We start from the raw sequence: 25,420 nt of genomic DNA on the forward strand, positions 1-25,420 counted from the left end.
TTTTTTTTTACTGTTAATAGAGCTTCTCTTTTATTAAATATAACAGACAAAAGAAAATCACGTATAGCACAATGAATTATCACAAAGTAAACATATCCACTGAACCCTAACCCAGGTCAAGAAATTGGACATCAAATGCACCTTCATGAGCCCTTTCTCATTGCTCCCCTAATTATTCCCTCCGCTCCCCCAGAGTTAGGCACTATTTTAACTTCTAATAACAAGGATTAGTTTTGCCTGTTTTGTTACTTTATATAGTGTAATCATACACATGTGTTCTTTGGTATTCGGCTTTTTTAGCTCCATATGTATTTTTATAAGATTTATCCAAGTTGTTGAATGTGAATGTACTTCTTATTTTCATTGCTTAATAATTGTCCACTGTATAAATATAACCTGGTTTACTTAAAAAAATCCCCAATGTATATCAATAGGAAAATAGATAATAAATTTTGGAAACATACTTAGCAAGAATAAAGAACTATTGATAATAGCAAAAACAGAGAGATTCTGAATGAAATAAACTAGACAAAAAGTAATATGTATTGAAAATTCTTTTTTTTTGTATTCCCTAGTACAAATATCCAGGGGTGCTCCACTGCTGAGCTACATCCCCAGCCCTTTTTATTTTATTTATTCATTTATTATTAATTTTTTTTTTGCTATCAGAGATGGAACTCTTGGGAACTCAACCACTGAGCCACATCCCCAGCCCTCTTTTGTATTTTATTTAGAGATAGGTACCAATGAGTTACTCAGGGCCTCGTTAAGTTGCTAAGGTTGGCTTTGAAATCCCAATTCTCCTGTTTCACCATTCTGAGCTGCTGGGATTACAGGTGTGTGCCACCATGCCCAGATTAGTTTTTATTTTGAAACAGAGTCTGGCTCAGTTCCACAAGTTTACCTCAAACTTTCGATCCTCCAGCCTCAGCCTCCTGAATATCTGGGATTACAGACTCTGCCACCACCTTCCAGCAGATTCAGTTATATTTAAATGAAAAAGTTATAAACCAGGTGAATCCTAGTAAAGGTCTTAGTAAAAAAATAATAAAAATAAAAGCACTATGCTTGGTCACAATATGGTAAGTCAGAAAATGACAACAAATATCCATTTTCTGTCAGGTTGACCAGAACAGTATCATTTCTCAATGGATTTCAAAGGGTCTCCTTCCTTCTTTCCCTGCCCTCCCTCCTTCCCTCCCTCCCTTCCTTCCTTCCTTCCTTTCTGAGTTTTGGCGTGTATGTGTGTGTGTGTATGTGTGTGTATGTGTATGTGTGTGTGTGTGTGTGTGTGTGTGTGTGTGTGTGTACATCATCTTCTGTGCCAGTGTAAGAGGTTTAGGCAATGGATCAACCTTTACACCTGTGCCGAAGGACCCCAATCTTGGATCTATCTCCAAGGGTGGAGGTGACTCTAGATCCTCATTATAATCTCGAGAATGGGAACTCCTAAAAAATAAACAGGTCTTTCTTGGTAATACCAGTTTCCTCCTTGGTAAAAGTTAGTGTAGTGGGAGGGTGGCAAGGGCCCTACCCTGCCACAAAATAAATGCTAAAATGTATTTTGGTACAAATTGTAAACACTAAAGAGTTAAAAGTAAAAGATGAGTCTTGGGATTTGAGCTAGACCTGGATAAGTACATAGGATTCAGATTCTAAAAAGAGAATAAAAGGCAAGTGAATTAAACAGCATAAGAAAGACTCAGCAGAAAGAAGTATGTTTAAAGAAAGTAAGGACACCTCATTTTGCTAAGAGGAAAGGATTCTATAAAGGATGACATATTTGTGTGCTTAGGTCAGATTATGAAATTCCTTGAAAATCAAGCATAAAGATTTAGACTTAATACAATAAAAATGCATATAATATTAGACTTTAAGTAAAGGGATCATATAACTTAAGTGGAATTTAAACAAGTATCTTGTCCTTAAATCCAGGGAAGTTGGAGGTTTAGGCTGGGCATGACCAGTAGGGCTGAGGCACTCCCCACAATTAAAAAGTCATGTTGAAGTGTACTGTACTAATGGAAGTGAGTCATATACAAGGCAAGGTCTTCTGCCAGCATCTACTGTTTGTCTAGCCCTGACAAATATTATTCCACTTTCAACTGTACAAAGAAAGAAACTCAAACATCTGAAATTGCCACTAATATATGGCATGTATATGAGTTCCTGTTTCTGGTTCTGCCTAATTTACCTTGGCATTCTTTTCACGGAGGTCAAATATTTGGTGTGTTGAAATAAATGCAGAACAGATATTGGGGACTTGTGGCCTGCACATCTCAATTTCCACAGTGCTCTGTTGAGCTTTATCCATTTAGTTTTCAGAAATATAAATTACTTCCTTACCAGAACAGCAGCAGAAGTAAGGAATATAGCCAAAAAGATTGTAGTAAGAGTCAGAAGTCTAATTGTGTGACTATAGGGAAATCATTAACTTTTCTGAGTCTCAGATATTTCATCTATACAAATATGGGTCAAAGTTAAAATTTTATAATTCATTTTTTAAGAAGAAAATGAAATAATATATGAAAGATTGCCCATTTATGTGGTTTAAATAATTAAACAGCAAAACCCTGGCGGTTACAGCCAATATAGACAATTGACAAAGCAACAAAAGTCTTGGCAATAAATGCCTTCATCACTAAGGAGACATTTTTAGATAGTGCCTACTCTGGAAACTGTTCTCTTCTCACTGAAACAAAGTAAGGCTGATAACATCCTCCCAAAGTGTGCTTGGAAGATCACATGCACCTCTTGGAGGAGACAGGGAGACTGGAGGAGAAAATATGTTCTTCGGGATAACATATAGTCTTCCAGAGCATACACTGAAGCAAAGCAAACCCTCCTGAATCTTCAGCATTTTAACTGATGCATGCAGTGTAAAATTAGAAACAGGACCATAAACACTATTATGAAGACTATACTCAGTGGGGGACACTGAACAAACATATATGGGAAAGTAAGTTCTCTGTGATTAGTATGAAAGCTCAGTCTTACCCAAATCCACATGAAATTTGAAATGGTTTGGAATACATAAGAGGATCAGTGAATGACATCAAATGCAAATGATGAAATAGAGAATCTGAACATGATCTTTCTCTTATTTCTCACTGATCCCTTAGAACCACCAATAGAAATATAATATTAACTCTACATGTAAATTAAATTTTCTAGAAGCCCTTAGAACCACCAATAGAAATATAAACTCTACATGTAAATTAAATTTTCTAGAAGTTATATTTTAAAAAATAGGACAGATGAGCTTCATTTAATAATACATTTTACATAATTCAATATATTCAAAATGTCATCCTTTTAACTTGTAATCAAAATAAAAACATAACTGTTATTTTACATTCTTCATAATAAGTCTTTGATATCTGACTTATGGCACATCTCAGTTCAAACTGGGCACATTTAAAGACAGTCGCAGCATAAGAAAGTAGGGATTGTAAATTAACACTAGGCCATATCATATACTTGCACTTATTTTAAAGAAAAGCCAACTTTAATAGTATGTTTTAGGTTTTAAAATATTTTTGGCCAACCTCTGTTGGTACTTACGCAGAAGTGAGAAAAGATGATTGAAGGTATCTCAACATCCCTCTTTTTTTTTTTTCACTCAGAGGTTAAGATTTCTGTTGCAATAGCTAGGGATTGCATTGTCATTTCAGATGAATCTCAAGTCTGTAATCAAAAAGTGTAAGTCATCATTAGGTTCCTACACTTGTCATTCTTTTATTATTTTTCGTTGTTATCTTAAATATATTTACTTCTTGACAAACATAAAGAAATAAAGAATTATATTTAAATGGATAATAAAACAATTTGACTGCATAAAATCCCTTTTCGTTTTAGGTAGACCTACTGGTACAAACAAATCACTTGGGTGGTCTATTTTTCTTTGGTAACAGGGATTGAACTCAAGGGCTCTAGACCACTGAATCACATCTCCAGCCCTATTTTGTATTTTATTTAGAGATAAGGTCTCACTGAATTGTTTAGGGCCTTACTTTTGCTGAGGCTGGCTTTGAACTCACGATCCTCCTGCCTCAGCCTCCAGAGCCACTGGGATTACAGGCATGCAGCACTGCACCCGGCACCTGCTCTGTTCTCTTACTTAACTGCAACTGTGTTTTCCTTGGTAGATTACTTCTTTGCACCAGGGTTTCTTGATAGAACTCGATTGGTACTTTGGTTTGGACTGTTCCTACTAGCTGAAGGTTATATACTATCTATGGGCCTGGCCAAAATATGTTAGTAGTTTCCTCAGTCATGGTGAAACAACAACAAAATGCCCCCAGGCATTTCTAAACTTCTCTTGATAAGACTAGTATCACTCTCCCAGTTTGAGAGTCACTGGTTGAAACGTTAGTTAAACTCTGATCATTGAACAAAGCACCTTTAGTTGTAAGTATCCTATATTTTGTAGTTTGCAAGTATTCTGTATTTTGTAATTTCTCTTATCAGCTAAAAAGAAAGGATTATAAAATCAACATTTAAGGCCAGGCTTCATGATGCACACTGTGATCCCAGTGGCTCTGGAGGCTGAGGCAGGAGGATCTTGAGTTCAGAGTCACCCTCAGCAATTTAGCAAGGCCTTAAGTAATTTATGGATTTCCTATCTCAAAATAAAAAAAAATGTAAAAAAGGGCTGGTGATGTGGATCAGTGGTTAAGCACCTAGATTCAATCCCCTGTGCCCATCCTCCACAAATCAACATTTTAAAAACCACAATCACTAAAACATCAAAGAAACTCAAAGGCCCTTGTAAACACAACTGACTTTGCTTCAAAGGTTTTTTGCTTTTTGTTTTCCACTTCAAGTTAACACTACCTTTAAAAAAAATCACATTTTTGAATTTATTTTTTCTGACCTCTAAGAGGGATCTTACATTTTTCTACTTCCCTTTCCAAGACTATTTCCTATTTTGCACTGTGTAATCTTGAATTTAAATCTGAATTAGTTGCATTGATTTTCCCTTGTCTTAATAGTCAAATTATGATACAATTTGAATTATTGAAATGCATATGGAGGGGTTTCTTTTCTTATTTTTAATGAAAACTCATGTTTTTAAAATTAGCACCTAGGGGACTATAGGTGGAGAATTAATATGTAGAGTCATCAGCATGATAATTGTAATTAAATAAACACAAATCAGTTCATCACATCTAGATGCATCGGAGTCAACTGTAAATAATCAATTAGGAGGAAAAAGGTCTTGAAGGCAATTAGAAAAAAGTGGTGTGTTATGCATTGGTAAAAATGACTAAAATGATAGCTGACTTCTTATCAGAAATGAGAGGTTAAAGTTAATGGAAAGGTTTAAGGTGCTAGAAGACAAAAACTGCTAATCCAGGATAAATACTCTTCAAAACCGAAAGCAGAATAGACATTTTCAAATAAATAAAAAGTAAGAAAATTCAATACCAATAGATTTTTACTATTAACAATGCTAAAAGAACCTCTTCAGGATAAAAGGAGATGATCCATCAGGTAGAAACAGATGCACTGTGTGTTTTAGTTCACTGTGTAATAAACTTAATGGTTTAAAATTAAAATTCTTTGTTATTTCTCCTTATTCTATGATTTGGCTTTACACAACCTGATGGGTCCTTTGCTCTAGGTATTTATTACTGCTTATGTGGTTTCCTTTAGCAGGGATTGTTTAACCAAAGGTAGAACTGACAAAATAGCTTTGTTTACATGTCTGCTACTTGAACCCCAGGGTACATTGTGGTGAGCCGTTTCTGTGAACTGTGGCCTCCATTACAAGATGGCGCTGGTTTCCCCTGTAGTCTGTGACAAACAACTCCTTATCAGAATGAGTTAGCACGCTGTGACTTGGCACCCTATGAGAAAAGTCCACGTGGCAGTTGTGCATTGGGGCTTTATCTGCTTTATTAAGGCTGGGGCACACGGGAGGAGTGTTCGAGAGAGAAACAAGCTAAAAGACATGTCTAAACAAAGGCCTGAATAAACTGCTGAAGGAAGAATCCTGTGTCGTGTTTCCTTTGCTGGTGAGGGGACGCGGCAGTACATTTCTTCTCATCCTTCAACATAGATTTGCCTGACGTGCTCCTAAACAATGAGTCCCATCTGCTTGTCCTAATTTTTCTTCACAGAATCTTAATCTTTCTCAACAAGGCTATTGAGGTGCACAATCCCAGAAGGTACTCAATAGCTCCTAGGTTCGAGGGTGTGTTGGTTACACAGGGTAGTGTCTAGTACTCACAAATGTTTAGTATAATACAAGTCTAGATTTCCCTACTGACTGATTTTTATTTTGTTTAGATCTTTTTAAAAAACATACCGTTCCCTTCTATAGAATAACCTAAAAATGATGTGTGGATGGTAGTATTTTTCACCATACACGTGTATTCCACATTTAAAATATCATAAACGATAAGATAGGAAGATAAAAAGAAATCAGAGACCTACATTTATCCTTCCTACCAGACTAGAATATAAAGGGACATACCAAAGCTATTAAGTTTCTGGATCCAGGTAGCTAATTTGGGTTCCACTTCTTTAAGCTCACTCAAAACATGAAGAAATACCCTTGTCTTTATTCTTTTCTTGAATCAAGTGATGAATGACATAGTCCACTGCTTCATTGAGGAAATTTCTGCTAGAAAAACACGTTGTATAGTCTTCTGTGCTCAGAACTTTCCAAGAGAGCAATTCTTTGAGAATTGGAAGGGTTCAGTATACCCGATTTAATCTTGTCAGCATACTGCTTTATGCACTGCAGCATTCTGTCATCAATGAACTGACAATTCTGACTACTGTCTACAGTTTCTAGGAATAAATAACAAAGGTTAAAGTGATAAATTATACTAATTTGCAATGGCATAACTTATAAAGAAATAACGTAACATATTAAATCATAAGATACAATTAAGATTGATTGCTTTATTTTACATAGACAACTCAAGAAACTTTAAATTAGGAATATAAATATTTAACAATACTTCTATATTCTCTTCATTTCACACCATTCATGTAATAGCATCTAAAATTTTATTTCCTCTAAAATAGTTTTTTTCCCTCAACAATCCCAACCCAATCTCATCAACTCCAAAATATTTTTAGTTCTTAAACATGCAAAGTTAAAATACATTCACAAAGTTAAAATACATTTTTCAGTAGCAAAGATAATTATGATCAATCTGTAAAACAGTACTGGTATATTAGATAAAAAAAAGTCAGCAAGTGGTAACTATTTCATTTTGGAAATCCAGGCACAATGTAGAAAACTGAGAAAACTTACTTCAACTTAAAACTAAAAATAAATATACTGGTTAAGATGTATACAGGAATAGTAAAATCACCTATGAGACATCCCCATGTTATTAGAGAATGAAAATACAAGCTGGGCAAGGCAATCTCTATGATACCTTTTATGAACTGCCTCTTTATTTGAACTATTCCAGACAACTAGTAGTTAATTTACAGTTCAAAATTTTGGAACTTAAATTCACATAGCAGACTGTACAATGCACTGTCAAACATACAATATGCAGGTCAGATATTATGTTCCAATTCAGTTTGAAGAAGAGGAAACAGACACAGTTTGCCTAGAGTTAGCAGGACAGCATGTGAATCACTGTGTACTGCTTCTAAAATGATATTCTTCACACCAATCCCTTCACTATCTAAGAATAATAGAAGACAAAGATGCTAACTTAATTCTATATTTTAGTGATAGTATGAAAATACTAACTGAAATCTATACTTCAATTAAATAATAATATAAGCCTTATAATTCTGTATTTGTACAGTTAAGCAAATGCATACTATTCTTATCATGTTTGGACTTCTGCATATCTTTCTGTTCTTCGTTTTTTGGGTGGATTACTTTCTCTTAAGTCCTCTTCCATTCTTTCTTGTGCTAATTTTTTTGCTTCTTGTTTTTGGATCTTTCTTTTCAATTTTTTGTCTTCTTTCAGTCTTAGCTTCACTAGGCTGATAAACATTTACAATTAGTGATAATTTACCTTTGTTAATTGCTCAATGAACTACTTTCTGTTGCCTACTATAGAAAACATTCTCCAAGCAATAGGCTGTGACTTTTAATTAAGAAAGCTATGTATAATTTGTATAGATGTTATTTCCATGTACATAATGTATATAAATTACTTCCATGTATATAACATATATAAATTATTTCCACATATATAATGTATATAAATTGCTGTGTAGGGTAAATAAGAATAGTGCACGTACTCTGCAAGCAAGATCCCATGATAAAATATTATTTTCACCCCAATAACAATATGAGAATTTGGTTGATTTGGTTACACTGATTCTTTTTCAACAAATAATTCTATACATCTTTTCTTTTGGTTTTCTTGGTCACAAATTATAAGAAAAAAAAATCACTTTTTAGGATGAAAAACAAGAAGCAGGACCAAAAAGAAAAAAGGATTGGAATTATTTGATCTGAACAGAAAGAGACAGAGGTGAATAATTTTGACAATACACTAAGTATTTCAAGGTAAGAAATAGTCATTGGTTCAAAACGTTTGGTGGAGAAACATAAAAAAGCAAAAATGCTTTTGAAATTAAAAGCCAAAAGCTAACTATATAATTTTTGTTAAATGCCAAATCTGTTGATAAGTAATTTCACAACATGAAATGTTATAATTTTACTTACAAGTTCAACCACTAAATAGTGACTTTTTCTAATTTTCAGTATTTAATCATTCTAAAGCTAGTTCTGTTTTAAATATCCATAAAAATAATTTTTAAAATACTTATTTATATATGTGTGCACAGCCAATTTTTAAAAATAGCACAATTTAGAAATCTGGATTTAACAGAGTTATAGACTAAGAGACAATATAAAAACTACTGATTGATTGTTAAAAATCTTACCTAGAACATTTCTGTTTCAGAATAGGTCTTGGAGGAACCTTTTCTTTTATGACCTTGTGTTCAAACTTTAAATAAAACAAAGACATCCAAAATTTGTCTCATACTCCCATGACATAAAGCACAAAACCACAAATAACAAATATTTCAGAAGCACACACAATGTTCAATTTGATAGAACAGTGATGATATTTTGACCCAGACAAAAGCCCAGAAAGCTTTAGCAAAATAATTTACTGAAAAGAGGAACAAGAGAGTAGACACCGCTTTATGAAGAAACTTTAAATAATTAAGGGTAAGCAGAAGATCCAATAAATTATATATATTATAATTACCCACTCCTGCCACATTCAGATGGTGAAGTTAAAGGTAATCCCTCAAGGCACTCTTCCCCTTCTCTAAAACCCACACCTCCACCACTACCCCTTTTGGGGTATTAATAAAATGGAAGTTATCAAAAAGAGTAAAACCAAAATATAAAAAGTGTGCTTTTCCTAGGAGGAAATAAAAGAATGTGAAAATGCTTCACTGCAATGCATGTCCTAATATTTATTTTCTTAAATGATATAACTTTTTTTTCTTACAAAAGACAAGATTCAAATCACACAACTTCCTCAACCTTAAAACATTTTAACAGGTGTAAACATTTTGGTTACAAACTTAATAAAATTTCTCCTTTATTAGATACTTACTTCACATTTAACTTGACCACCACTGCTGAAGATGATAATCTTAGAAATGATACCTTCACAGTCAGGGGTAAGACAAACTCCTTGTAGAAAATCCTATTTGATTTAAAAGAAGAAGAATGTTATGTGTAGGAGGGATAAATCTATGCATGTATACCATTTTTTTAAACTTCGTTTTTAGCTGTAGATGGACACAATACCTTTATTTTATTTATTTATTTATTTTTGTGTGGTGCTGAGGATCGAACCCAGTGTCTTACACATGCTAGGTGGGTACTCTACCACTGAGGCACAATCCCAGCCCCAACACATGTACTATTTTAACCACAAAGTACATTCAAAACATACTATGAAATTTCCTTTAGGGAGGCAATGAAAGTGCCTGATTGCTGCCATTTCAGAGCCTTCTTATAAGACTGTATCCACACGTATGAGGCAGACCTGTCCCTGTGACTTGCTTTGTGGTAAAGGAAGTCAAACTGCCATAGCATACACCAGGTCTAAATGAGCACTCTAGGAAACACAGTGTGAACTGGCTATTGTTCTTTTCCCTCTGTTACAGAAACATGTTCCAAAAAAGTACAACTTGGATTTGGAAATAAAGAACATGGCCACAGAGAATAGACCCAGCTGCAGCTCAACCCTGGCCAACAACTACAAAACTTCAGGACAAGTAATATAACCAAGAAAAGACCTTCTCATTGTTAGCCACAAAATATTTTGGTTGTATATTACTTCAGCATATCATAGTGAAAGCTGACTAATTAATAGAAGGTATTTAGAATTCTGAAAATGGTTAAGACAACTAATGGAGAGTACATAGCTTACAACACTCAATGTAAGTAAACAGACAGTAGAAGTGGCTCCAGGGTTACAGTTATATCTCTAGCTATCTATGTGAAAATTAGTTTCTACCACAATTAAATAATTCCAACTGCTAAAAGACACCTAATATAATCACATTTTTTTTCCCACTAGGGATAATGGTTTGCATAGGGCTATATAGTATTAAAAAAGGCTTTTTTTTTTAAGTCCACAGATTGTATAGATCAGAAATAAACATTGTAACAAGAAAGTAAGACTGTAAAATTGTGCCCTCTTCCAAAGTATTCTAACTAATGGATTAAAACTAATCATTATATTGATAATAAGAATAAACCCCTGAGAAATGGCAGTATAAAATTTAAGTTAATTTATTAGGACAAATTACCTTAACCAATTTTGGTAAAAAACTAAAATGTTGGAACCTTAATTCTACATCAACGCTTTCAATCAATGATGAGCTAAATTGTCAGTGCATAATTTAAGATTTGTATTTTAAAACAAGAAAAAATTAAATTTTTATTTCTGATTATAACATCACAATACAAAAGTTAAATAATTTTTTAAAGGCCTCTAAAGTTACTCCCTTCATACTTGTATAAAATTTAAAAACTCATTTTCCACTTTATTGTTAAAATCATAACTTAAAACTTTCTAATGAAGTCTAGAATCCTCAAGAAGGGATTTATATTCACTTGAAGACTTTTTAAATATGTATATTGAATGTTTTTTTAAACATTCAATATACATATTTTAAAAATCCAGACAATCTTTATTGCGGCTTACCTTGTCAATTTTATCATTAAAGGTGGTTGTTTTTAACTTCTTCCAGCAGTTCATGTGAAATTCTATTTTACAATACTGGCAACAGCTGATTCGTATAAAACCCTGGATTTCAAAACATTTTAATTCACATTTTAAAGATGTCTATGCACATACACTTACTCATTCCCTCATAGCACACATATTAAGATAAAAAGAACTGTTGCATTCACTTGGCAGATATAACTAGATAATCTATCTCCTTGAAGAGGGATAAAATACTCTGTACTACAAAATGCTGAGTTCTATAGATACAGAACTTGGCAAAAATCTTCATTTCCACAGCTGACATCTGCATTATCCTTTACAGAATATCAAATATCTTAACAAACATTTCATCTGATCTACTAATCTAAGAGTAGGACAGTTATCTTCTTGAATAAACCAAAAACTTAATCACTTAATTAAGGACAAGTTAGTTTTTTGGGTTTAATTCAGTGATTGCACTGGCCTTTATATTCTTGGACTCAATTTTTACAAGGCATTAGAAATCCAACAAATCATAGGTAACAATCTCACTTTGTTTCCTATGTTCCTAAGGAAGAGGCAGTTACATGAAACATGGCTAGAGGAGGAAATGAAATTAGCTAGCCTGTCATCTATGGTCACCACACCAGCCCTAAACATTTATTTCAGTGGCCCTGGCTTCCCATGTGAGATGACCTAAAAAAATCCAGGGTAAGGGGCAGGCAAGGTGACAACTTGGGTGCCTCCAATTACAGAATTTATTCTGGATTCATTTTTAAGGCATGACTTTGCAAGTTACTGTTCCATTTTACATTTCATTTTTTACCTTAATGTCTGGATCAGTTATGTATATCTGGATTTTGGAATATCCACAACACTTCTGATAGCAACAAATAGCATCTGGCACTGGAGGGAACCTGCATTCTTCAACAAATTTCTCTAACAGCATCTAAAGCAAAATAAGCAAATCTGATAGTATCACAAAACTGATTTGTCAATAAAAAATGCTTGTGATTCCTCTTGCCATCAAAACATTTTCAGCATAGAAATGAATGTTTTTACCCAGGACAAATTATATGTATACAACTTTTAAAGATTTTCCTTTTAAAAGGAAGCTGATACAAAGATATGTAAACAAAGAGAAATGAACAAAATTCTTGTTTTTAGAATTTCAGTCAGAATCAAAATCTTGTCCTCTGTTATCATCAAAACTGGTTTTGTAATTTATAGTTTTTAGAAATCTCCTTTAAGAATCAAGAGGGAAGCTGGGTATAATGGCGCATGCCTGTAATCCCAGTGATTTAGGAGGTTGGGGCAGGAGAATCACAAGTTCAAGGCTAGTCTTATCATCTTAGGCCCTAAGCAACTTAGCAAGAACCTGTCTCAAGATAATACACAAAAAGGGCTGGGAATGGCTCAGTGGTAAAATATCTCTGGGTTCACTGCCCAGAAACCAGGAAAAAAAAAAGGAAAGAATTAAGAGAAATCAAACAATTAAGATAAAATAAGCCTTAGGGCAAGCCTGAAAATCCTATGATTCATCTCTTTCTCAATGTAACTTGACCTAAAATCCTAACACTCCCATTCATCTATCTCTGCCACATGTATTTGTTAATACTCTAGAGAATTAGAAGCCCCCAAGAGACTAACACCATGCTTTCAGTACTGGTTTTTTGTTGTCAATAACTTGTATATCTCCATCCCAATATGGTATAATGAGAGGAAAATCTAATAATCTCTGTGCTTTATTTTTCTGTATCAGCTTTGTTGATACAAATATAATAAAACTTACATAAGAGTACAGTTCAGTGGCTTTTAATATATCCAAAATGTTGTACAACCATCACCAATCTAAATTTAGCTCATTTTCATCATCCAACAAGGAACTCAATACCATTAGCAGTTCCTCATCTTTTTCCCCTAATGCCCAGACCTAGACAATCTATTTTCTGTCTTTGTATACAGATTTGCCTATTCTGGATATTTCATATATACAGAATCATACAGCATGTGACCTTTGTGTCTGGCTTCTTTTATTTCGTACAGTGTTCGCAAGATTCATGCATGTTGTATCATATATCAGTACTTATTGTTTATCTATTCATCAGTGGATATTTGGGTTGTTCCCCCTTTGGGGCTATTATGAATTGTGCTGCTATAAACATTCATGTACAAGTTTTGGGGAGAACATGTTTTCCTTTTTTTGTACAAATCTAGGAGTGGAAATGCTGTGTCACATGGTAACCCTATGTTTAACTATTTGAGGAATTGCCAGTCTTGTTGTCCCAAAGCAGCTGCACCATTTTACATTACAACCAGCAAAGTATGAATGTTATAATATTTCCATAACCTTGCCAACACTTAATATCAATGCATATCCTCAGAGTGTGAACCAGTATCTCACTGTGTTTTTATTTGCATTTCCTTAATGGTTAACAATATTGTACTAATGGGTTATCACTATATTTTCTTTGCAGATATGTCTATTATATACTTGTAAATTTGATTATTTGTCTTTTTACTATTAAGTTGTAAAAGTTGGCCCCTGTACTTTTAAAAGCTTCATACAAAAGCAAGTTCTGGTATATGGGACAAAATTTATTAGTTTTTTCTAGAATTGGTAAAGCATCCATATGGCTCCAGAAATGACACTAAATTCATAATTCAATTCATAAACTCAGGTACCATCTCAATAATGATATTAATATAATAAAACAGTAATACTGTACCTTCCTCTAAGTACAACCAGTACAGCATCCTGCTTAATAACATATGCTATAATGTCAGAATGCCTGAACTCAAGTTCCAGCTCTACCACTTCCATGATGCTTAACCATGAGCTCATCACTTCACCTATCTAAATTGTAAAATGGAAATGATCATACTACACAATTCTCAAGGCTGCTGTAAGGAAAATGTAATGATGAATGGAAGGTGTGTCACTAGTACCTAGGAAACGTGCATTGAAAGTCATTGTTTCTCTTTCAAGGGAGAATGCATGTCAGGGACTTTGAGGAGAGTACTACTGTCTGTCTTTCAACACCTGCATCACTTAATATAGCTATCAGGGAACATTCTCAAAAACAAACTGTTACCTTTATTTTCTCTGGCTGAGACTCTTCAATAATCACATTACTGGTGGGCCAAGTTAACACTCCTGGAAGACGACAAATCAAAGTTTTTGCTTTCTCAAAATGATTGAGAGCTTCTAGGAATCTAAAATCAGAATTAGGAAAAAAAAAGATACTGAAGATGTGATGTGATATTTTCATTTACTACAAGAGTTCGAAAGACCTAGAGCTTCTTGGTAGGAGTACCTTCAATAAAACATCAGATGGAAGCATTCAATGAACACTAAATTTCCTTTAAATAAAACTAAAGTTTATTGCCGCTTGCTATTACAGTTAAATAAACTAAATATAACTGTGTCCTGGCCTTTGGCTTTATCATGGTAAGGTGTGTGCTAGTCCTTTTAAAATGCAACTTTGTTCCATTCAAAAAAAAGATACTGAAGTATTGGATTATGAAGTTAATGAGGGCTTTATTCTCTTTAGACTAAAAAAGAGATTCCCTGCTTTCTCTAATCTTGAAACTATTTTCTAATTTAAAAACTTATTTTTGCCTATACATATGTAAAGATTCATATGTAGGGCTGGGGTTGTAGCTCAGTGGTAGTAGAGTGCTTGCCTTGCACAAGTGAGGCACTAGGTTCGATCCTCAGCACCATATAAAAATAAACAAATAAAAATAAAGTTTTAAAAAAAGCCAATAACTCACTGACAAAAAATTGAAAAAAAATATTTATATGTAGAAAAGCTAGACTACCATCCACCATAAGACAATTATCAATAGCAGGATACAAATGGTACATTACAATGCCAAAAAACAGCTATTAGACTTTTACCCACATCATATTACTTAGGAATTAAAATGTAAATGCCTTTCAACATGGCAAAGACTTTTCAGTTTACCACATTTCCATGATTTTACACATTTATGTTTCTTTCCTGGACCTTGTGAATACCAGCATATCACCGTTGCATTAAACAAGTATGTCCTAACAATTTACACTACACTTTGAAATTAATTTCATTTGCTATTACTATAAAGGTGATTGCTAAATCCTATTTCCCTTGTAACTACTTGATCCTTACAGACCGATTCAAAAGTAACTTCATGAAGTAAAAGAATTTTCTTTAATCTTTAAAAATCTACAAAGAGGTTCCAGGCACACTCTAAGATTGGGTTCCCAAGAATCTCATAAAACTTTCCCTAAAATGTTAGATGAAAATATGAGGAAAATTAAAAATTATAAGAGATATTTCAATCAGTGAACAATTATTTCTTTATAATGTAACCTATGTATATTGAATGCAAGTGGTTGGAAACACAGATTTCTTTTTTTAAAGCCCAAGACACAATACTGTTCCCTAAGGGTCATACAGACAATCTGGGGAGACAAGACTAAGAACAATGCAACATTTAGAGAAAAGTTGTATTTTGAACCTGGAATAAAGATTTCTACTATAATAGAAATTTAGAAAGGTTTTTATGCTTAACTTATGATGTATTTAACATCATGTTAACATGTACCTTTTATTAAAAACACTTTCATACAATTTTTTTGGAAATAGGTGCTTAACATCAAAATGTATAAACCATATTTTAAAATACTAATTTATATCAATTCAGTCACCATTTATAGATGAAATGTACAAATGGATATTAAATTCTTCATGTTAAATATTACTCACTTTCTTATGAATTACAAAATTAATAATCATCAAGAATTGCACTGATTGATCTTGCTTTAATACTTAATATTGATACTAAGATGTCAGCTCCTCAAAGTAAATCCAATCATAATAGTGTGCCACACATAAGGTAACAAAATAATTCCAGAAAAAGGATCATCATTACATTAAGACTATTTATCAGCCTGGAAATTAATGTCATTTCTACTAACCTGTTTTTTTTTTTTAATATACTTTTCCAATTCCACAATAGGCCAAGCAATCAAGTCCCTCATTGGGATAGTGTTCAATAATCCTTTTAAACTGGTTTTAAGCTTCAGATAATTCCTTTAATAAAGGTGAGAACAATAATCACTTATGCAAGAAGAAAAATGTTAAAACAGACTTCACCTCAAAGTTGATTCCTTTCGTGTAATATTAAAAAAACTGCATATTAAAAAATTCTTATGGAAAAATTACACTGTCTGCATTTCATTTTCTTAGAAGTTATACAAATTTCCTATAGCTAATCAGATGAACATATGGAAACCCAGGAATTCAACAAATCCAACCTTGCCAAAAATATAAGACAGCCAACTATATAAACGTTTCTTTGTACACACAAAGTGATGGCCTATGCTGGCTAATACTATAAGATGTAAATTCATGATAAAAAAAACACACAAATACAAATACACACATGCACACACATTGTAATCTACATCCTACTAAGTACTGCTCTCTTAGACAAAAGCTATCTTAAAAATAGCCCCCCCTCAAAAAAAAAGCCCTTTAGAGGCATTCCAAGAATGTCTGAAACAAGGGCTGGACTGTGGTCAACTCATGACTTCCTTAAGGGTCTATGCTGATGAAAATCTTTTAAATGCATAAATTCTACCATATTCATAGTTTTTTTTAAAAAATTGACTATTTTACAGTAAATCATGAGTATAACAAACTATTTCTTCAATTCCAATAAGGGAAAGCATGAAATTTATTATTCTGTGCAGATAGAATTAAAATCATGAAGTCCTGTTTCCATTGATATATTATAAAACAGAATTAGACAGGCATTAATAGAAGGCATTCCATCTGTCACATCAAGAACAAGGAAAATGAACCTCAGGCACTGTAGATTCTCAGAAGTGAGTAAAACATGAACGTCAAGGTTGATCATAACTAGGTAGCAATTTAGAGTTGAACTTTCATTTCATCAGGTAAGTTTAGCATCCAAGTTGGCAGAAAGGATATGTTATAATACTTGAAATCATTCTAGAGAACCTCAAACAAGGTTATAACACTGAATAGCACAGGTAAGTAAGCATCCCAGGAAAGTAAAAGAAGAGCATGAGTAATGGGGACCACTAGAGCTCACACCTACATGCAGACAATATGTTATTATCTGAATCCTCCACTTAAGAATTAACCAAACACCAAACTACTCATCACCCAGAACTAAGAGCTATTAAGCATGGTCATGTTCACTTCAGTTTTCTAATAAAACAGCATAACACAAAGTTGAGATCTCCTTTCTAACTTCCTCAGGCCCATTCTCTCTTTTATCAATAAATGTTGTCATCTTAAATATGATAAACGGGTAGTCCATGATATTTTTTTCTCAGTTTTACAAAATGCAGAGATATCCACAAACAATATTTAATATTGTTCTATATGAAATGATACACGAGTGTTATCACAATGTTTGTGTTCTCCAATCTGCTCTTTTCCTTCAAATTTATGTTTTTGCAATTTGCCTACCATGATATATTAGATTCTTTATTTTTTATGTAAGTAAGATGTAGAATCCCAGTATTGCAAGCATTATTTTTTCTAATAGGAATACAAAGTTTTCTTTAAAAAAAAAGAAAAAAAAAGCACAAACTATTTAAATTTAGCTATTTCAGCCTTTCAAGAAAGTACACAGAAGGAAATGAGCCAAAATGGAAAAAACAGTTTTTATATATCTTACAAAACCAATATCCTATTTTATTTGTTAGTTCTCTGTGTTACAATCTTACCTCAGGCTGTCCTATTCCAAGCAGAGAAATGGCAAATCCATATACTACTAATACATAGTTAATCATGGCCAGGTTCAATTGCTGTCAATAAAAAGGCTTTAGTTAAAAATCTAAACATAAATCTGCCAGTTTACATCACATTAACCTTCTAGCCACAACAGTGTAATAGCATCACTAAACAAGTGTAATAACATCATTCATCAGTATGATTGAATTAAAGATCAAATAGAATTAGAAAATATATTTTGCAAATACAAAACTGTTATATTCATATCAAGTATTTAAAACACAAAATCAGTGCTGGGGTTGTGGCTCAGCGGTAGAGTGCTCGCCTAGCATGAGCGAGGCCCTGGGTTCCATCCTCAGCACTGCATAAAATAAATAAATAAAATAAAGGTATTGTGTCCAACTACAACTAAAAAAAATTTTAAAAAAATAACACACAGAATCGATGTGTCAGTTGTTTAAGGCATAGTTCATAATAAATTAGAATAATTTTTAATTAAAATCATGTGCTTTTGCATGTGTTAGTAACAGATTAAGTAAGATATCTGCTCTTTCACAATCTTGCTTAAGCTACTCATTTATCTAGTTAATTCCTTCTTGCTGGATAAAAAAAATGCAACCTAAAAGTTAGTCCAAATTTTTGCTTTATTAAAAGACTCCTTTTCATAAAAGGAAAGGCCAGAAGGTTCTGATAACCCAAACAATGGTCAAAAAGAGAACATAAGTATGGATCATACATTGAATGTAATCACAAACTCTGAATTGGGATCATCACCTGTGCCCTGCCCCACAACCTGGAGGAGATTCACCTGCTCCCAGCCCAGGTATAAGGTATATAACTTCGAGTTAAAGCCTTGATTTTTTCTAAATTCATCTGAAGTGCACTGGTATTGATAAACAAGCTATGATTTGGCAATTTTACCTTTATTTTTTGAGGATCTAAACCATTTAGCAACTCTGTAAAGGCCTGCGCAGCACTTCGGCAACGCTGCTCCAATAAGGCTGTGTAACCATCTTGAATTAAGCTTCTTAGCATTTTCATTATATTAGCAAAATCCTGCAAAAAGAAAAAAAAAAGAAAAAGAAATTTTATTTCACTAGTGCAAATCTACAGCTTTTTTAGTTTAAAACTTACGATGTTAAGTTCACAATAACACTTTATAAATGATAATAAGTATTTAAATAAATACTCAAACTATGCTTTATTCATCATATTCCTTTCTCAGCACAGTACTGCCTCATTATCTTCATTCCTCTGCCACTGCCCATGAGAGGAAAGTTTGATTCATTTTATTCTATACAGTGCAAAGCTTTGCTTACTTTTTCAGTCTATACCAATAATATTTTGGAGTTTTAACAATGTAAGAAGAATACCAAACATCACTAAATAAGTAAATTGTCTGGGACTACAACAATTAGACACAGGACCTATGTACCCAAACAATCAGATTTTAACAACTGTCATCCTGTGCTGAAACAAACATTAATTTTATGCAAGAAATACATATTTCAATCGTTAACTACTCCTACTTCACATGTACTTAAATGTAACCAGAAAAAAATTATTGACAGAGTACAATATTAAATAAAAGGAAAAACATAAAAAATAAAAACAAAATTGACATAATATACTCAAATAAAGTGATAAACACTTTACAAGTTGAAAACATATGTACACAAACATTATACTGTGAATTCAGATTTTAGTTACATGGCAATAGCCTTAAGTTACAAAAGTTCCACAAAGATGACAGAGGTAAGACATTAAGATAAAGTCTCGTCATCCTTGCCATACATGTGTACACCATTCAGAGAACAGAAAATACTAATCTAAACAATATACTCCTCACTGTTCCTAACAATACAGACTCAAAAGGTAAACTGTAGAGTTTAGTCACAGATTAACAAAAGATTCCTGATGGTTTCTAGCCAATGAACCAAAATATAGGGCAACTTTCCCCCAAAATATGATGGAAAAGAACAATTCTCATATTAACCTGGTTATCCACTATAGTAAAACACACATGAGAGCCACATTTATTTTAAGATATGAATTTGAGATTACAGACCATGAAGTGCTGTCCTGTCAATCACTAGTTATTCGCCTTTTTTAAAAATATTTTTTTAAAATATTTTTAGTTGTCAATGGATCTTTATTTTATTTATTTATATGTGGTGCTGAGAATTGAACCTAGTGCCTCACACATGCTAGGCAAGCACTCTTCCATTGAGCTTCCACCCCATCCCAAATATGCTGTTTTAATCTCCTTTCTTATTCTAGGAACAGATCCACATAGCCTTGGAAATTATTTCCCTTAACATAACTTAACATAGGATATCTGTACTGTAAGTTTCATCAGAGCAGGTTGGACACTGTCAATGCAGACTCCCTCTGTCTGAAACATCTGGGAGGGGCCCAATAAAAATGTATTGAATGGGTTCACAAACAACTATCATAAATAATCTTTTTACCTTCACAGGCTTTTTTTTAAGTCCTTCAGGGTTTTTAGAGTCAGTAAAAATATAAAAACATATAATTAAAAAATCTCCAACTGTTAACAAATTCTAAAACTGCTTTTATTCAAATAATTAGAAATCTGTTTCAGTCCTTTGTAAGATGTTATATAGACTTAAATAATTAATTTAATTTTAAATGACACATAAATTTTGAAGCAATTATCCTATTCCATGATATAAATTTTCATCACTAAATAACATAAAAAGAATTTATCAAGTTTATTGTTAAAGTAGGCATAATGAAACTGCATATGTTTAAATCTTTTTAAATTATCCAAATCTTTGAAAAATATTTAAAGTTAGTATTACTATTAAATCTTTGGCAAGAAATTCTACAGTTCTAACCACTGGTTAAATCTCTGGGTAACAATTTTTGAATTAGTATTTAAATTAATGATAGTCTGGTTTCTTAGCAAGCATATATTAATTCATGACCAGAGCTTTGCTATTTCTACTGGAAAAGCTTTTTCAATTACCTGGTGTGCAGCTCTGGAAGATTTAGAAAACTGTTTCTCCAAGATGTTTTTCAAATCAACTGGTAAAGTCAACTGTGAACTAAAACTTAAAGAGAAAAGCATGTTTTAAATCATCTTAAAATAAAACAGTCCTGTTTATATAAAGAAAAATATGGAGTAAATGGACAGTCACATGTGAGTTCCTAAATAGAAATATTACTAAGACACTGATTTCCCAAAATTACTCTCTAAATCCAATGTAATTTCAATAAAAAGTCCCTATAAAATTAGAGGAAAAAAAAATACCTGAATTTCTCTGATTCATTGTTTCGGGATTTTTGTTTTCCTTTATGTTTTGGAGGATGACCTGTGAATACAAAAGCATTTGTTCCTGAGATCCACACATAAAAACCCACAAGCCTGAGAGCGAAACAATAAAAACATATGTAAATTGGAATAAGAAAGCCAAAGAAGCAATACTATATGAGAGCATAATTACAAACAGGTAAGCCACAAAGGAAGGCAGGCACTGATGATGGTATTCTATGTATGATGTAAAATTATTACAAAGATAAATTATAATGGTGATAATAGTTATTTAGATTTGCAGCAGATACAGAGAGATATAGGCAAGGGCTCCTATTCTCAGGCATTTTACAATCAGATGGAAAGAAAGGACACATCGTTTTAGTAATGAAGATAAGAAAAGACTATGCCATTATTGACACATTAATTCCACAGCCAGTAACTTCTCTCCTAACTACAGAAGGAAGAAATCACCCACCTAAGGCAGAGTGGTTGGGGAAAGTGTTGGTGAGGATGCAGCCTTTCTTTGGCCTTAAGATGAATGATTTGGACAGACTGATTGGAACCCAAGAGTAGAGTTCATTTATAAATACTAAGTAAACCTGTACAACCTTAAGAGCTCTAGCAAGATTGAAGGCTAGAAAATGACTGCAAAGGCAGGCTGGTGTGAGTGTTCGCAAACCCTTTGCTTCAGATACCCATGAGTCATCAGGCTAGCCTTTATCACACTGGCAGGAATCAAGCCTCTGTGTAGCAGGGGAGTGAAACATTCAAAGCTACATGGAAGAGTGAGCATAGTGGAAGGACAGAGAATATGTGCTAGGTTTGTGGGGACAGCACAGAGCCGATCAAGGTCAATGAAATAAGAAGGGTGGAGCCCAAGCTGGCTTCAGTAGCCTCAGAAACGAAAGGTACAGGAGTCTTAGTGTGATTTCTGCTTTGTGAGGTTGGGCAAAACTATTTAACCCTAATCCTGGGATTTCAAGTTCTTTTACTGAACGTGGATACTGATGAGTAGATAGTATTTAAATAAGTTACTTAGATGTGTTGTCTGATAATAATGGCCTAAGAAATATTAACAAATTAAAAACTACCTTTCTAAAAAAAAAAAAAAGCTTAATCCTCAAAGATTTTTCACATGGTGTTGGAATCACAATAGGTAAGACAGACACCTAAGTTCCCACTCACTGTAAGCACACTAATTGCTAACCAACTGCAAATGTTCAGGGGTTCAACATGTGGAATTAGACCCCAGAGAAGACAGAATGTAGGTAGTAAAATATAAAAATGGATAGAAACAAAGCCATTCAAAAGAAAACAAACGAGAGAAAGTATAGAGAGCAACAAGGTTTCACTAACTGGAGGCCAACAATCCACTTCAATAACCCTGAAAGGTACTCTATATGAAAGCTTGAGATAAACAACTATTGGGTATAACAACCTTTAGAATCATTTAAAAAAAAGTCTATTTCCTTAAACTCTTGTTTTGAAAAACAGAGAAGCATGTAATCCCTGTGAGAAAGATTTTCCTCAAAATTAAAACTAAACAGGAATTAGCCTAAAGCATTCTTATGGGCTGAATGGGTTGCCCCAAGATTTGTTATGTTGGAAATCTAATCCCCAATGGTTTTAGGAGGTAGAACTTTGGGGAGGTGATTAGGTCATAAGGTAAAGACCTCCTACAGGAATTAGTGCCCTTATAAGAAGAGGCCCCAGGAGATGCCCCCATCCTTCTATCATGTGAGGCCACAGCAAAAAGTTAGCCATCTACTGTTGGGCACAGTAGTACACCCTGTAATCCTAGCAACTCTGGAGACTATAGCAGGAGGATCCCAAGTTCAATGTCAGCCTCAGCAACTTAGCAAGACCCTTTGTCAAAATAAAAAATAAAAAAGGCTGGGGATCGCTCTCAATAGTAAGTCCCTGGGTTCAATTCATATTATCCATAAAAAGGTCATCCATTAACCAGGAAAAGAGGCCTCACCAGATATCAAAACTGCTGGCACCACAATATTGGATTTCCCAGCCTACAGAAATGTGAGAATTGAATGTTTGTTGTTTAAAGCTACCCAGTTTATAGTATTTTTACTACAGTAGTTCCAAAGGACTAAAGTATCCATTCTTTTTTTTTTTTTTTTTGGTGCCAGGGACTGAACTCAGGGGTACTTAACCAGTGAGCCACATCCCCAACCCTTTTAAAGTTTTTTTTTTAAATTTAGAGACAGCATCTCACCAAGTTGATTGCCTTGCTAAATTGCTTAGGCTGGCTTTGAACTTGCAATCCTCCTTCCTCAGCCTTCCAAGATGCTGAGATTACAGGTGTGCACCACCACACCTGACAACAGATATCCATTCTCAACAGGAGTTGAGTATTACCCCAAATACAGTGAAAAAATTAAGTTGTTGGGAGATGAAAAAGCCTAGTTCTTTTTATATATAAAGCACAGATGAACATATTGTATGTAAACAGACAAGCAGTACGTATGGTATTAAAATTTTCAGAGGGATATTAAAAAAAAATAAAGAAAGAAAGGCTCCTGAGATTAAGGAAAGGGAGATAATAATGAAAACTTTCAAAAACAAGAAACAAAGGTGGCCTAAAAGTGATTAAGGACAGATTAAGAAATGCTATGTGCTTAAGTGTTCCTTTCCATTCTTCTTATTGAAGTTCCAAAATTAAATGTATTAAGTAATGAAAAGACTGAGTATTGATTTCAAATACTCAATGTTTTCTTAACAATAAAAACTGCTATGTTTATGCTGAGTGTTTCCCAAAAGTCCACGTGCAAAGGCTTAGTCGCTAGGGTGGCAATATTAAGAAGTTCTGTAGAATCTTGAAGGAAGTTGGTTAAATCGCTGGAGAAATGCCTTTGAAGAGGAATGTGGGAGCCTGGTCTTGTCTTCTCTCTCTGCTTCCTGGCTCAGGATAGGAGCAGTTTGCTCCACCACATTTTCCCTGCCATTGCAATCCACTGCCTTACCAGCACTGAGCCAATACAGGCACCATATCTTCACATCTCCAGAACTATGAGCCAAAATATAATTCTCTTTACATCATAGCTAGCGTTTGCCAAATATTTCATTATACTGATGGAAAGCTGACTTATACAGAAGCATTATAAATTAAAATGAGAACAAGAGCAAATATAAAAGAGGCTTGTACAAATTTTAGGGCATAAAGTTTAGGTAATACTACGACAACTCAGCAACAATTTATATAAGAAAAATAATCACTTGGTGGTGGTAAAAATTCAGGATGACAGTCACAATCATCTCCCTTCAAAGCATCATCTACCACTTGCCCATGAAAATAAAACTAGTGAGACTGTAAAAATAATATAGCCATTTCAGTTATACCAATCCTCAGCATTTATCCAAAAGAACTAAAGTCAACATACTATAGTGATCATGCATATCCATGTTTGTAGCAGCATAGTTCACAATAGTCAAAACTATGGAACCAGTCTACGTGGTCATCAATGGATGAACTGATCAAGAAAATGTGATACATACACACAATGGAGTTATACTCAACTATAATGAAGAACAAAATTATGCCATTTGCAGGAAAATGTATGGAACCTGAGCACATCATGTTAAGTGAAAGAAGCCAGACTGAGAAAGCCATGGGTCATATGTTCTCTCACACTTGGGAGCTAGAGAAAAAATAAAGAAAAAAAGAGGACCAGTCTCATGAAAATAGAAGAGAGACCAGCAGAGTAGTGGAGAGGGACCAGGGTGAAGGGAGAGGAAGTACTGGGGAATGAAATGGACCAAATTGTTATATGCATGTATGAGAATGTAACAATGGATTCCACTATGCTGGATAATTATAATGTACTGTTAAAAAAATAAGAATTCAATGGCCATGTAATAGAATTTGTATAGAATATGATAGAATTCACTCAAGCGCCTAAAATATGCATCTAGTTACTAAGCCTAAAAGTATAAGCAAGCATACAAAATGATAACTAGTGACCAGAGATCAAGACAAATGACAAATTTTTGAATGACAATTCTATCTCTGATGCCTAGAATGATGTCTCATGTGGCAGCTATTCAACAATGACTAAACTGAATATTACCACATTATTCCTGTGCTCTTCTCCCTAAATTAATACAGCCTCTTGGAGATTTTCAATATTACCAACAAAAGGACTTAACGGTACATTAAGAAAGTTTCTTTCAATGCCCATCACCCTCCCAAT

At 33.7% G+C, this 25,420-nt stretch overlaps 2 long non-coding RNA genes across 2 annotated transcripts; both read right to left on the reverse strand.

Moving 5' to 3' along the window:
* Window positions 1–6,702: 6,702 nt before the first annotated feature.
* Window positions 6,703–9,656, reverse strand: LOC144252780 (uncharacterized). The gene is made up of 3 exons (XR_013343058.1): window positions 9,570–9,656; window positions 8,881–8,945; window positions 6,703–6,801 (listed from the first exon to the last, which is right to left on the reverse strand). It is a non-coding gene; the product is annotated as an uncharacterized LOC144252780 (long non-coding RNA).
* Window positions 9,657–17,965: 8,309 nt separating this feature from the next.
* Window positions 17,966–21,004, reverse strand: LOC144252759 (uncharacterized). The gene is made up of 3 exons (XR_013343057.1): window positions 20,928–21,004; window positions 18,857–18,991; window positions 17,966–18,009 (listed from the first exon to the last, which is right to left on the reverse strand). It is a non-coding gene; the product is annotated as an uncharacterized LOC144252759 (long non-coding RNA).
* Between the last annotated feature and the right edge of the window lie 4,416 nt (window positions 21,005–25,420).

The sequence above is a fragment of the Urocitellus parryii genome, unplaced genomic scaffold (genome assembly GCF_045843805.1).
Source record: "Urocitellus parryii isolate mUroPar1 unplaced genomic scaffold, mUroPar1.hap1 Scaffold_59, whole genome shotgun sequence".
Lineage (NCBI taxonomy): Eukaryota > Metazoa > Chordata > Mammalia > Rodentia > Sciuridae > Urocitellus > Urocitellus parryii.